The 12,454-nt window shown below is 33.9% G+C and overlaps 2 long non-coding RNA genes across 3 annotated transcripts; one reads left to right on the top strand and one right to left on the bottom strand.

Moving 5' to 3' along the window:
* Positions 1 to 2,460: 2,460 nt before the first annotated feature.
* On the top strand, positions 2,461 to 4,545 carry LOC126608186 (uncharacterized). The gene is made up of 3 exons (XR_007617768.1): positions 2,461 to 3,006; positions 3,109 to 3,170; positions 4,281 to 4,545. It is a non-coding gene; the product is annotated as an uncharacterized LOC126608186 (long non-coding RNA).
* Positions 4,546 to 5,020: 475 nt separating this feature from the next.
* Positions 5,021 to 6,887, bottom strand: LOC126608188 (uncharacterized). 2 transcript variants are annotated; one of them, XR_007617770.1, is made up of 4 exons: positions 6,802 to 6,887; positions 6,559 to 6,681; positions 6,316 to 6,345; positions 5,021 to 5,809 (listed from the first exon to the last, which is right to left on the bottom strand). It is a non-coding gene; the product is annotated as an uncharacterized LOC126608188 (long non-coding RNA). The 2 variants fall into 2 exon arrangements; XR_007617771.1 differs by lacking the exon at positions 5,021 to 5,809 and having other exon boundaries at positions 6,039 to 6,345.
* Between the last annotated feature and the right edge of the window lie 5,567 nt (positions 6,888 to 12,454).

Here is a 12,454-nt window from a genome sequence, read left to right as displayed (position 1 = left end):
TTTCATTTATTTATTTTGTACTCATAAGCAAAACAGTAAAAAAAATAAAAAAATAAAAAAAAGACTTTAGGCGACGCTGGTACAACTATGTCGTGCAAAGCTGTTTTGTGTGACGCAATGGCACCTACGTCTCGCAAAGTCTTTTTTTTTATTTTTTATTTTTTTGGGGTTCTTGCATTGCATTTTTCTTTTGTGGTATCCACTTGTGTAAATATTTTAAATTGATGATCGAATTAGTTCATTGTATTCATATAGGATTAAAGAATGTAGCTGTAAAAAATCATCAAAATCAGAGTTAAAATAACCATTAAATCGTGATTTTTCTTTTATAACCATAAAAAAGTTTTGTCCCGTACTTGATCTCTGAATGTTTGTTTTTTTCGATTTTTGGCGTATACGATCTCGAAGCATATACAAACAAGTGTGACGGTTGGATCGTTGAAATTATTTTTGTACAATGCGTATCCCTTCTAAACAATAGATTCACTAATACTTGGAGTTTATTTATACTTTCATTAAGTATAACATAAGATTTTGCGGTATCCACTTGTGTAAATATTTTAAATTGACGATCGAATTAGTTTATTGTATTCATATAGGATCAAGTAGTGTAGTTGTAAAAAATCATCAATATCAGAGTTAAAATAACGGTTAAATCGTGATTTTTTCGTTTATAGCCGTCGAAAATGTTTGTCTCGTTACTTCATATCTGAATGTTTATTTTTTCCGATTTTTGGCGTATGCGATCTTGAAGCATATACAAACAAGTTTAACGGTTGGATCGTTGAAATTAGTTTTGTAGAATGCGTACCCCATCAAAACAATAGATTCACTAACACTTAAGAGTTTATTTATACTTTCATTAAGTATAACATAAGATTTTGTGGTATCCACTAGTGTAAATATTTTAAATTGACGATCGAGTTCATTCATTGTATTCACATAGGGTCAAGGAGTGTAACTGTAAAAAATCATCAAATTCAGAGTTAAAATAACTGTTAAATCATGATTTTTCGTTTATAACCGTTGAAATGTTTTGTCTAGCTACTTGAACTCTGAATGTTTTTTTTTTTTTGCAATTTTTAGTGTATGCAATCTTGAAGCATATACAAACAAGTTTGATAGTTTGATCGTTGAAATTAGTTTTGTAGAATTTTATAATAATTTAAAAAAAAAATATATATATATATATATATAACTTGCGCGACGCCTTAATGGGATCGTTGCACAAAACCACTTTGCGCGACGTTGTAATGTATACATGCGTCGCGCAATGTGTTAAAAATTTGGCGGTAGTTTTGTAAAAATTAGGCGCTTTTTTTTTTATTTTCCCAAATTTGGTCTCACTCGGTCTCTCAGGCCATCTCCAATCGAAGGGTCCAGAGGGTCAGAGGGCCAAAAATAACCCTAAAACTGTCTCCAACCGAGGGCTAGGCCAGAGGGCTCGGGAATCTGGGACGGCCCCACGGAATTTCAAAGGGCCAAAGGGCTGACTAATTTTTTTTTTTTTTTATAGTTTTCCTATTGTTGTCAGTTATAATCGACAGCATTAAGGAAGGATTTTTTAATATTGTCGGTTATAACCGACAGTAATAGGTATTCATAGGAATTTTTTTTTTTTATTTACTATTAGTGTCGGTTATAACCGACACTAATAGTTTGAAATTTTTTTTAATATAACAGCTAACTGAGTCAGCTAGCTGTTGCAGCTAGCCGTTGGTTTTCCTTCAATATATTTTCCAATATTTCCTTCATCTATAATATTTGTTTCAATTTTTCAATAATTTCCTTCAATATTTTTTCAATAATTTCCTTCAATAAGTTCCTTCATTTTTTTCCTATAACTTATATATCACAAAATTTGTTTCGTATTTTTTTTAAATTTCATTTTTTTCCTATAACTTCTATTTCACAAAATTTGTTTCATATTTTTTTTAAATTCCATTTTTTTTATAACTTCTATTTCACAAAATTTGTTTCATATATTTTTTTAAATTCTATTTTTTTTCATATAACTTCCTAAGCCATTATACAACATTAAATTAAATTAAATAACATGAAACAACATTAAACAATACGAAACAACATTAAATAACATTAACCAACATAAAAATTATACAACATGAAACTTAAACAATATTTTTAAAAACATTTAAAAACATAAAACGTAAATGTCTACTCCATGCTTCTTTGGGCCCAAAGATGTGCAACAAGATCTTGTTGTAGGTACTTGTTTGTGGTTGGATTTGAATTTAAGTTGTAGTTTTTAAATAATAAATTATATTTGGTCCTATTGCCCTTTGGCCCTCGGTTGGAGACGATTTTATGTAAAAGGGCTAAAACGAGCCATCTGGCTCTGGATTGGAGACGGAGGCAAATATGATCTTATATTGTTCATTAAAATATTAGTATCTTAAAGAATCTTAAAGGACCAGAGGACTAAAACGAGCCACTGTCCAACCTTCCGTTGGCCTCACATCTCGCGTAGCAGCCTGAGCCCTGAGCCTTGAGCCTCCTCTCTCTCTCGGTCTTCAATCACTCTCTCAAACTCTCTGTCTCTCATTCCCAACACCATCTCTCGATTTCTCTCTATTTCTGCCTTCATCCAAAAGAATTTCACACGCCTCCACCTCGGCCAAGCTCGCGCCGCCGTCAATTTCGCTCTATTTCTGGCACATTCAATCTCATTATTTGCATATTTAATTTAATGATTGTGGTCAGATCCATGGTTGAAAAGGATGGGTCTGCAAAGGGAATTGTTTTCAGCCAGTTCACATCGTTCTTGGATATTTCAAGGTTCGAATACACCCAGATGAACAAGTCCAACGACAACGATTGGTTCCGAATCTCCGCCGCCAAACCCAAGGGTACACGATGGACTGGCAAGTGCTGGTACGTCTACAACCTCCTCAAGTACGAGTTCGATCTCCAGTTCAATATCCCCATCACCTACCCCGCCACCGCACCGGAACTCGAGCTCCCTAACTAGACGGCAAGACCCAAAAGGTCGGCCTTATTTTGATTTTACGATTTTCCCTCTTCCCCCATTTTTGTTTTCTGATTGTAATTGAAGTCCGTTAATTTCTGGGTAATTTTGGATTGGTTCAGATGTATAGAGGGGGGAAGATCTACTTGACAGTGCATTTCAAGCCGCTTTGGGCCAAGAACTGGTGATTTTTCTACCTTGCTATCTTTAATTTGTTGTATGTATTAAATTATTGTGAATTTTTTAACTATTTGGTCACTAGAAATTATAAGAAATGAAAGGAAAGTTGTTTTTCTTTTTTTTAATTTTTTGTTGGGAAATTTGTAATATTTGGGTTTACTTAAGATTTCGAAATCAGCTGTGAACTCGGCTCTTAATTTGCTTTAGAAGATATGACATAACAGAACAATAAAAACTCAAATGTTGTTGCAACTGACAAAGAAAACTCGAAATTTGTTTGGCTTTTTGATTATTTGCTTCGAGCAGAAAATTAGGATTCTGAAACCAATTTATGTATTTAGATTAAGTATCTTTGCCTCTGTGAAAGGAATTTCTTTTCGCATAACATGACTTACCTTGCATTTTCTTTGTGGTAGAATTATGTTTGTATTCTTTTCTGTGGATAGAAAATAATTTGTGTAAAACTTGCGCAACGCATTTTCTTTTTCCTTAATTTGAATTGTAGTGAGAAACATCCGTCTGTGGAACTTTTGCTTTTCATGGCATTCACATGGTAATTGATTACCATGAAAGTGTTAGTCTCCCTTTAATCTCCAACAAGGAACGTACTCTAATCTCTTCTGGAAAGCATTAATGCAAACAAACAACGTGCTCATTTGTTTAATTAAACATGTTTGGAGTTATCGGCTAGTAGTACTTATGATCTTTCTCATGTTATGCAGTCCAAGATTTGGTATGGCACATGCACTTTGTTTGGGTCTTGCACCATGGCTTGCTGCATTCATGCTTATAAGAGTAGCACATGATTTTTCTTTTTTATATGAAGTTTATGAAAAGAGGATTGTGGCTGAAGCTGGATGCTTCACAGTATCGTAAGAAATAATGTTTTAGCATTAATTTTCTACGGTTTTGCATCTCAATTATTAATATTAGAACAAAAAAAAAATTTGGGCTTCCAATTGCTGGTAGAATTGAATCCATGGCTGTTTAGCAAGTTCATAATCTATCATGTGTTTATCTTTTTTCAAATGATCCCCCTTAATATGATTTTTCAAGAGTTCTACCTATACAAGTACAAATTTTTTTCTTGATCCATATGCTTATGTCCGTGTAGATAGAGAAAGGCAACAATTGCTGAGGCTTAAGCATTAGGGGCAGTAGTTTTCTCTCAAGGTCCTTTGTTTGCAGGTGTTAAAAAAATGTGAAGGCTTCAAGTGACAATGTCCTTGTTTGTTGGTCTCTGGATAGTTTGATATTTCCTTGTATATCTCATCGTTTTATTGTTTACTTTAGAAGATTACTTGTTTTTTCTTTTTTGTTCGGACATCTTGTATGTACATTTTCATATATTTTATAATTAAATACTTTTGCTTGGTTAATTAATTATTGTTTAGAATTTAATTACAATATTTATAAAAAAAATAAAATTTTGACCAAAACAAAAAAAAGGGCTTGCGCGACGCATGTCCTACGTCGTGCAATATTTATCAAAAATAAAAAAAAATTTGACCTAAACAAAAAAAGGGGTTTGCACGATGCATGACTACGTCGTGCAAAGCGGCTTTGCGTGACGCATGTCCTATGTCGTGCAAAGTAACTTTGCACGACGCACATCCTGCGTCGCACAAAGCGGCTTTGCACGACGCACGTCCTGCGTCGCGCAAAGCCACTTTGCACGACGTAGCCATGCGTCGCGCAAAGTGACTTTGCATGACGGAGGACGTGCGTCGTGCAAAGCCGCTTTGCACGACTCATGTTACTTGTTCATTGCGCAAACCCTTAGGCAACGAATTTTTGCTTTGCACAACGAAGGTACGTACGTCGTGCAAAGTGTTTTTTCTACTAGTGATTGTGCATTCGTATGTATACTCCCTCCAGAAAGCTCGCTAATTCGCAATGTTAAAAGGAACATGGCATTTTTACCATTCATTCTTACTGCACGCATTTATACTTTCAATGTTTTGTGTGTAGTTATTGTATAATTATGCTTCAGTTTTTGCCGTAGTATAGGGCATAGGATTCAGTCATTGAACATTGTATATCATCAACATCATCACGTGCAGCAAAATGCAAAAATACTTTCTTTTTTTTTTTATCAACGCCCCTATCTATCTAATTTGACAAAATAAAAAGAAAAAAAAACTATATAAAAGAATGCAGAAAAATTCAAAAACTGCTTGACAAAAGGGAGTCATCTTTACTCATCAACTTATCACAAATTTGTGCAAGTATTTTTGGGCTCTCCCCTATATATAACTTTCTGCATCCCCATGTAGTTTGTATTTAATTTAATTCCTAATTACATTTGATATATATAGTTTAGCAGTAATACAAATTGGAATTTATATACTTGTAATGTCTAGATTCTCGACATATATACTTGGCCCTTTCTAATCCTAACCGCGGTCGCGTTTTGAAATCCTATAATTTAAAAGTAAGTTCAGTCCTAGTGCTTAAGTTCAAATACAAAGCAAGATGTGAAAAGCAAAATCTCCTCAAACTAAAATATCAAAACGTCCCAAAGCAATATATCAACCAATCATGTTCCCATACCCATGCCCTCTTTGTCCAACTTTTTTTCTATGAACAAAGATTGTCCTTAGGCCTCTCAATTTGAAAGCAAATCTGCATATTTTTGTGTACCTACCGACAAAAATCAACAGAATAGAAGTTAAAAGGTGACTTGATGACTGAAATGAAATACTCTATATCTTAAACCAAGGGCAAGGAAATTATCAAATGAAAAGAGTTAAACTAAATCAGACATTTCGACAAAAAAAATAATAAATAAATAAATCAAGCATTATTCTTAATTTATTATATAAGCTATGACTTGTAGGAGGGCAAAGAAGTCAATTTAGTAATAAAAGCAATAACACATACAATTAATTTATTCTATAATGAATTTGTTCCATACAAATTCGGAGTTTAGGCATTTCTTCCTAACAACACACCCAAAATATGAGTTTTTAGTAGATCCAATTTGTTTCATACATAATTGTGGTAGGGTTATTGTGTTCCTCACTTCCTGTTTTTCTACTCCCAATAAATATAAAACCAAACCTAAAAGCTCACATGTGCACATTCAATCACTCAAATAGAATTATAAGAGAAAATTTTTAACATGAAATTAAAATGATGTCGCATACTTGAATAATTCTCGCCATTTACCTGGAACGCTTCAAAAGATAAAAAAAAATAGAGAAGTCAAAACTCAAGGCATAGATGAAAACTACAGTAAAACTAAATAAACACATAAAATAGAGAGAAAATAATACACTCTCCCATTGTATATCCATAAACTCTTCATTAGCCAAATTGTTTGAGAAATTAGACAAAAAATAAGCCAAAAATAGAAAGAATCAAATCTTAAGAGACAGAATATACAAAACCTCAATTTGAAAATGGCCTTCACGAACTGGCTATAGGAAAGGGATAAAATTTCATAAGAAAGGAGAAGTCGGACGGCGAGGTTTCAATGCAAGCAACCCCTTGTCTGCCAACCCCAAGAGAGTCTGAAAATGAAGAAGTCAATTTGTTATTGTTATTTGGGAGGATTGGGGAAAGGAACCCGAAAAATGCGAGAAGAAACCCAAAAAATTACTCTAAAAAGAGAAGTAAAAGAACATCCAAACCTAAAGACTTTGATTCCATCACTGTGACTTGAGGATGTCCTTAAGTCCTGTGAAGAAAAATAAAAAAAAATGAAAGCCTAACCTATCAATTGATTTATTTGATATGTTAAGAGAATAAAATCCTGCAGAGAACAAAAACCACAATCAAACCACTACAATTAACGTGCAGAATTTTCAATAATCCTGTGAAAATGCATGAGAAGATTAAGGAATAAGAAGCATTGTGATGGAGAACAAAACACACAAATTTAATAATTGAGAACTACAAAACGACCAGTTCTTGTTGGTTTTTTGCCAATTTGATCTTCTCCTCCAAGCTCTAGCACAACAACTTCAAATTGTTCTCTTGAGGTTATTTTATTTTGTGTTTTATTTACATGTCCCACAAGACTACTTCCTCTCCCATGTTTGCTTTTATTTTCATGCATGTTCATGTTTATCGTTCTTCAAAACTGTTTCCTTCACACGCTTGAAGCCAACAACTGCTGAATAGCAGTTCTACTCTAATACATATTAGGTCTCTTTTTTTTTCTTTTTTTTTAATTCCATTAGCAATAACATGAGAGTCTGTAAATTGAAAGCAGTATAGCAGTTCTACTCTATACATATTAGGTCTCTTTTTTTTTTCTTTTTTTCTTTTAATTCCATTAGCAATAACATGAGAGTTTGTAAATTGAAAGCAGTTTGAAAACGTAGTCTCTCTCCCACATTTCTTTCCTCAGTTTCCAATAATTTTTTTATTTTGTTTTTTATTGGTGTTTTTACTGCATCTGTCTCTTTGTGTTTTCATTTTTTTTTATTTTAAAACAAGACCAGTTACCAGTATTGCATTCATCAATTATCAATTACGTGGACTTGTTTTACCAGTATTCGGTTTAATTTCCGTTATTTATTTATTATTATTATTATTATTATTATTATTATTACTAGCATTTGCCTACACACTTTGTGTGTATGAACACATTTTTTAGAAAATGAGGAGAGAGGGAGAGAGGGAGAGAGAGAACGTGGGGGAGTTGGAGGTTTTTTTATTATTTTTTATTATTATTTTAAATTTTAAATATTAGAGATATTTTAACATCACCTGTAGTTGAGGCTTCAATAAAAAACAATAAAATTTGGTCTTGTGAAATTACATTATTGCCCATCATTTTTTTTGTGTGATAGAAGACTAAATTGTCTTTTTATCCTCTTTTGGTTGACAAAAAGGGTTTCATTAATTAATAGAGATTATTATTTTTATTTCTTTCTTTTTAGTAAAAATTTAGTTTTTTCTTTCAATACAGTAAATGTTCGGTTATACGTTTTTACCAGTTTGTCCTATTTTTGTTAATTTTTTTGGACTTTTTTTTTAACAAACGATATTTTATACACTAAAGAAGATGAGATGGGCTAAACTCTTTTTTGAACTTGATTGTAAAAAAAAAAACAGAGTGGCATTTTTGGCATTTCGAAATGCTTCACCATTTTGTTGTTCTGGCTTTATCTATAATAATTAATGAAACTCTCATTGTCAACTAAAAGAGGGTGAAAAGATAACTCAGTCTTCTATCACATAAAAAATTGATGGGCAATAATGTAATTTCATAGGTCCAAATTTTACTGTTTTTTATTAAAGCCTCACCAACAGGTGATGTTAAAATATCTCTAATATTTAAAATTAAAAAAAAACAAAAACAAAAACAAAAACCTCCCACTCCCCCCATGTTCTCTCTCTATCTCTCTCCCCCCCCCCCCTCTCTCTCTCCCCTCTCTCCTTCTCATTTTCTTAAAAAATGTGTTCATACACACAAAGTGTGTAGGAAAATGCTAGTATATATATATATAGATGAGGAACTGGATGCACTTTTTTCTTTAGTTTACTTTTTAGACCGCAAAACTAATAAATTTTAGAGGATAACTATCCAACAGGATCTTCTCCGAATCTTCTTTGTGAGGATCTTGAGGATTCGTGAATCATGTTTGTTAATCGTACATCGTGCGGTCAGTTTTTCGTTTTCACTTTGCATAAAGTAATGATTTAAATGTTATTCATGTAATTGTCAAACAACATGGGATTTTGGATGCAAGTTCCTACCTAAAGTCCATGAGCAATAGAAAGTAGATGAAAACATTAAGTACTCGTAGCAAAATACAAAACAACTTAAATGTCAAAATATAAAACCTACATCACAATATGTACAGTATTCACAATACCCATTAAGTCTATATTGCATTGTTTCTTTTGAAAAGAAAGTTTACATATTTACATCAATGCTGCAATTTCCACCCATTTGTTCCTGATTGATGCTTCAATTTTTCATTGTCAATCTACAAACGATAGTGAGAAAATTAAAAATCAAATAAAAAGAGTTAATTGATAAGTGAGAAATGCATACTGAAAGTTTATCGTTAATAAATTTGTTATCTATTAGGAATCACCATAATTAGCTGGAATGAAGCAAGACTTCTTTGTATACTACATTCCGTGTAAATAAACCTTGTTGGCCTACTATGGAGCCATTTTTTACTAACACGGTTGTGGTTGACTTTGAGACCCCCTCAATAAAGCCACATATAATTGTCCATGACTGAAGACGTGATCTGGAAGGTAAATGCCTACATGTGGTATTGTCTGACCTTGAGATTTGTTTATAGTGATAGAGAAACTTAGTTTCACTGGAAACTGCTTTCCTGTAAGTTCAAATGGAAGCCCAGTAGTATTAGTGTTTTTTAGAGGGATTCTTGGTAAGAAAACTCTAGATCTAGCCAATTGTCCAGTTAGAATTTCAGCATCAATAAGATTTCAGTAAGAACCACAACACAATAATCTTGTACCATTACACAATCCCAATTTCGGATCAATATTTCTCAAAAGCATGATTGGAGCACCTCTTTTTAGAGTTAATTTGTGTAGAGGAAAACCACCAAGTGAGATTGAATTCAAGAACTATGGCTGATACAAATTCCTTGTATCATCCTCAACTGAATCAAATGAATACATTGTCACTTCTAAACATGGAAACATATTGATTATCTTTTCATTCAACTTATCAACGTCTTCATTTATAAGAGTTACCATTGCCTTTTCCACAATGTAGGTTGCATCATTTATATGATCCTCTAAGTCAGGGAAGATTTTGGCAATTAATTGATTAATGGAATGCTCACTCTCCCATGGTATCACCATGCATTCAGGTAGTTTTACCATATCATCCATAATAACATCTTTATTCCCATCACCAACACGAAGTAAAAATTTTGAAAATTCATGATCATTTATGGATCTCATGTTTTGTTTGAGTTTTAAAATATTTACATGTGACCAAAATGATGCTTTAACAACACCGGCTTGGATTAGTTCGGACTTGGTTCCTTTCCAGATAATAGGAAGAACTTGTCAAAAGTCTCCCTCAAATATCATTATCTTCCCCCCAAATCGTAATTCAATATCTGTTAAGTCTCTGAACATTTGATCAAGTGCTTCAAATGCATGACGATGCGTCATTGTTGCTTCATCCCAGATAATTGCCTTTGCCTTGTATTAGCTTTGCTAAATCAAATTGCTTACTGATCGAACACATCGAGACTAAGTGGTATCTTGAATTTAGAATGTGTTGTCTTCCCACCAGGCAATATCATAGCTGCTATTCCAGATGATGTTGTTACTCTACCTCAACCTTCTCAAGTTTGCTAACAATGCTCGATAGAAGTAAGTTTTTCCAGTTCCACCGGGACCATTCACAAAAAAAAAGTTGCATTCTCCGATCGTTGAACTGCACCCATTATTGTGTTAAACACACTTCTTTGGTCATCATTTAAGCGTTCAATTGTATTAAGATTTTGTTGTGGAATACCTATGGATATTTCATCTTCAACACATCTTGTCATTCCTGAACTTGATTCAATTCCTCTTGTCATTCCAGGCAAATCAAACTTGTTTATACTGTTATTAAATTGAACCAAAAGTGTGTTCAACTCACGCAAGAGTCTGTTGGTAGCAAGTCTGGAAGTTATGTTAGTCATGGAAACATAATCTTCTATCATGAATGGACAGAACTCATCCCATAACATTCGAACACCAATTGGTGCACAATATACCAATATGGTGACAAATAATCTTCTTAAAGCCGACGACATCTGAATTGTGGATGCCTCTAGCAAACATTCTTAAATACTGTCGTCTTTTTCTAACGAACCTCGTTGTTCTCCTGCCTGCTTATATGTTGGATACAAAACTCCATTAACTGTTCTCAAGTTTGTGAAGAATGTTGGTCTTCTAACATGATTAAGGGCTGGTTTGGTATTGCTGTGCTTTGAAAAAAAGCTGCTGTGAGAATAAGCGGCTGTGCTGTGAGAATAAGCGGCTGTAAAATAAATCAGCAGAGCGTTTGGTAAACTTTTTTGTAAAAAAGCTTTTGGAAAAAAAAGTAGTCTGATAGTGGGTCTTTTCATTAAAGGAGCACTGTAGCTCCGTGTGCTTTGAAAAAAAGCCAGTTTTCCAAAGCTACAAATAACAGCTTCAGCTTTTTCCTTTGATTTCAGCTTATTCTCACAGCAGCTTCCAAAATAAGCCCTTTTTCAGTTTACCAAACACCTAAAACCCTCACAGCTTTTTTTCATAGGTGCTTTTTTTTTAAGCACCTCACTCCCAAACTAGGTCTAAGAAGAATCTGAAGGTAAAATTTTTCGCCTTCAGCAGGTGAAACTGCATATATTCGCCTAATAACATTATTACGATTCATTCTTTAAGACCACTTTCTTTGAGCTTGAATCCATCTGTAATGTGGTGGGATCTTCATGTATAAGTACCGTCGCGCTTTTGCATCTACATGATTAAGTGTGAAAAATTCAGTCAACATTGTCTTTCTTGTACTCTCATCATGTAGAATATTTGTTATACTCTCGTTGGCACAAAACTGAACTTGGTACATATTAGGAAGATGTATTTGCAATCGCTCGTCGGCACGAAACTAAACTTGGTGCATATTAGGAAGATGTATTTGCAATCGCTCAACAGATGGGTAAATTCAATTAATAATGAACTTGAATATCTTCCATAGTGCCTCTGGTGTGCAAACCCATGTTGCATCTTGAAACTGTCTTATTTCATCGTATTCAGGGTCTGATTGCACTTCGACTGTCACTCTATCTGGGCTTTTGTAAACATACTTATATAAGTACTTCACACTTTTTATGCTTGCAAAAATTTAGGTACTGTTTGGTACGTGGGACGAGACGGAATGGAATGGGATGAGGCGTTCCGTCCCACGTTTGGTGTGCCTAAAACGGGTGGAACGTGTTCTACGGGATAAATTTTGAGTGAATTTTTGTTCCGCCTCACCCCTTGAAACGACTCGTTCCACATCCATGGAACACAAAATTATAACATCTCCATCTCCTTCTTCTTTCTCCTTGTTTCTATCCGAGGGCATCTTTGCTCCCTCTCCGTCCCGTCCCGTCCTGTCCCTTCCCGTCCCGTCCCATTCCGTTCCGTCTCGTCCCGTCTGCATAGCAAACGATGCTAGCAACCATGGATTATATGGAATGACCCAACTATTATCAACCATTATGTTTCCTTGTTGATCAAGTGAGACTGGCAATTGATTTCCTCACCTTTGATAAATTGGATACAAATCATTCCCTTGAACAGTGACTGATGCAAATGGTTTGG

Source organism: Malus sylvestris, chromosome 16, assembly GCF_916048215.2.
Source record: "Malus sylvestris chromosome 16, drMalSylv7.2, whole genome shotgun sequence".
NCBI lineage: Eukaryota > Viridiplantae > Streptophyta > Magnoliopsida > Rosales > Rosaceae > Malus > Malus sylvestris.
This window is presented reverse-complemented; position numbering and strand designations above follow the sequence as displayed.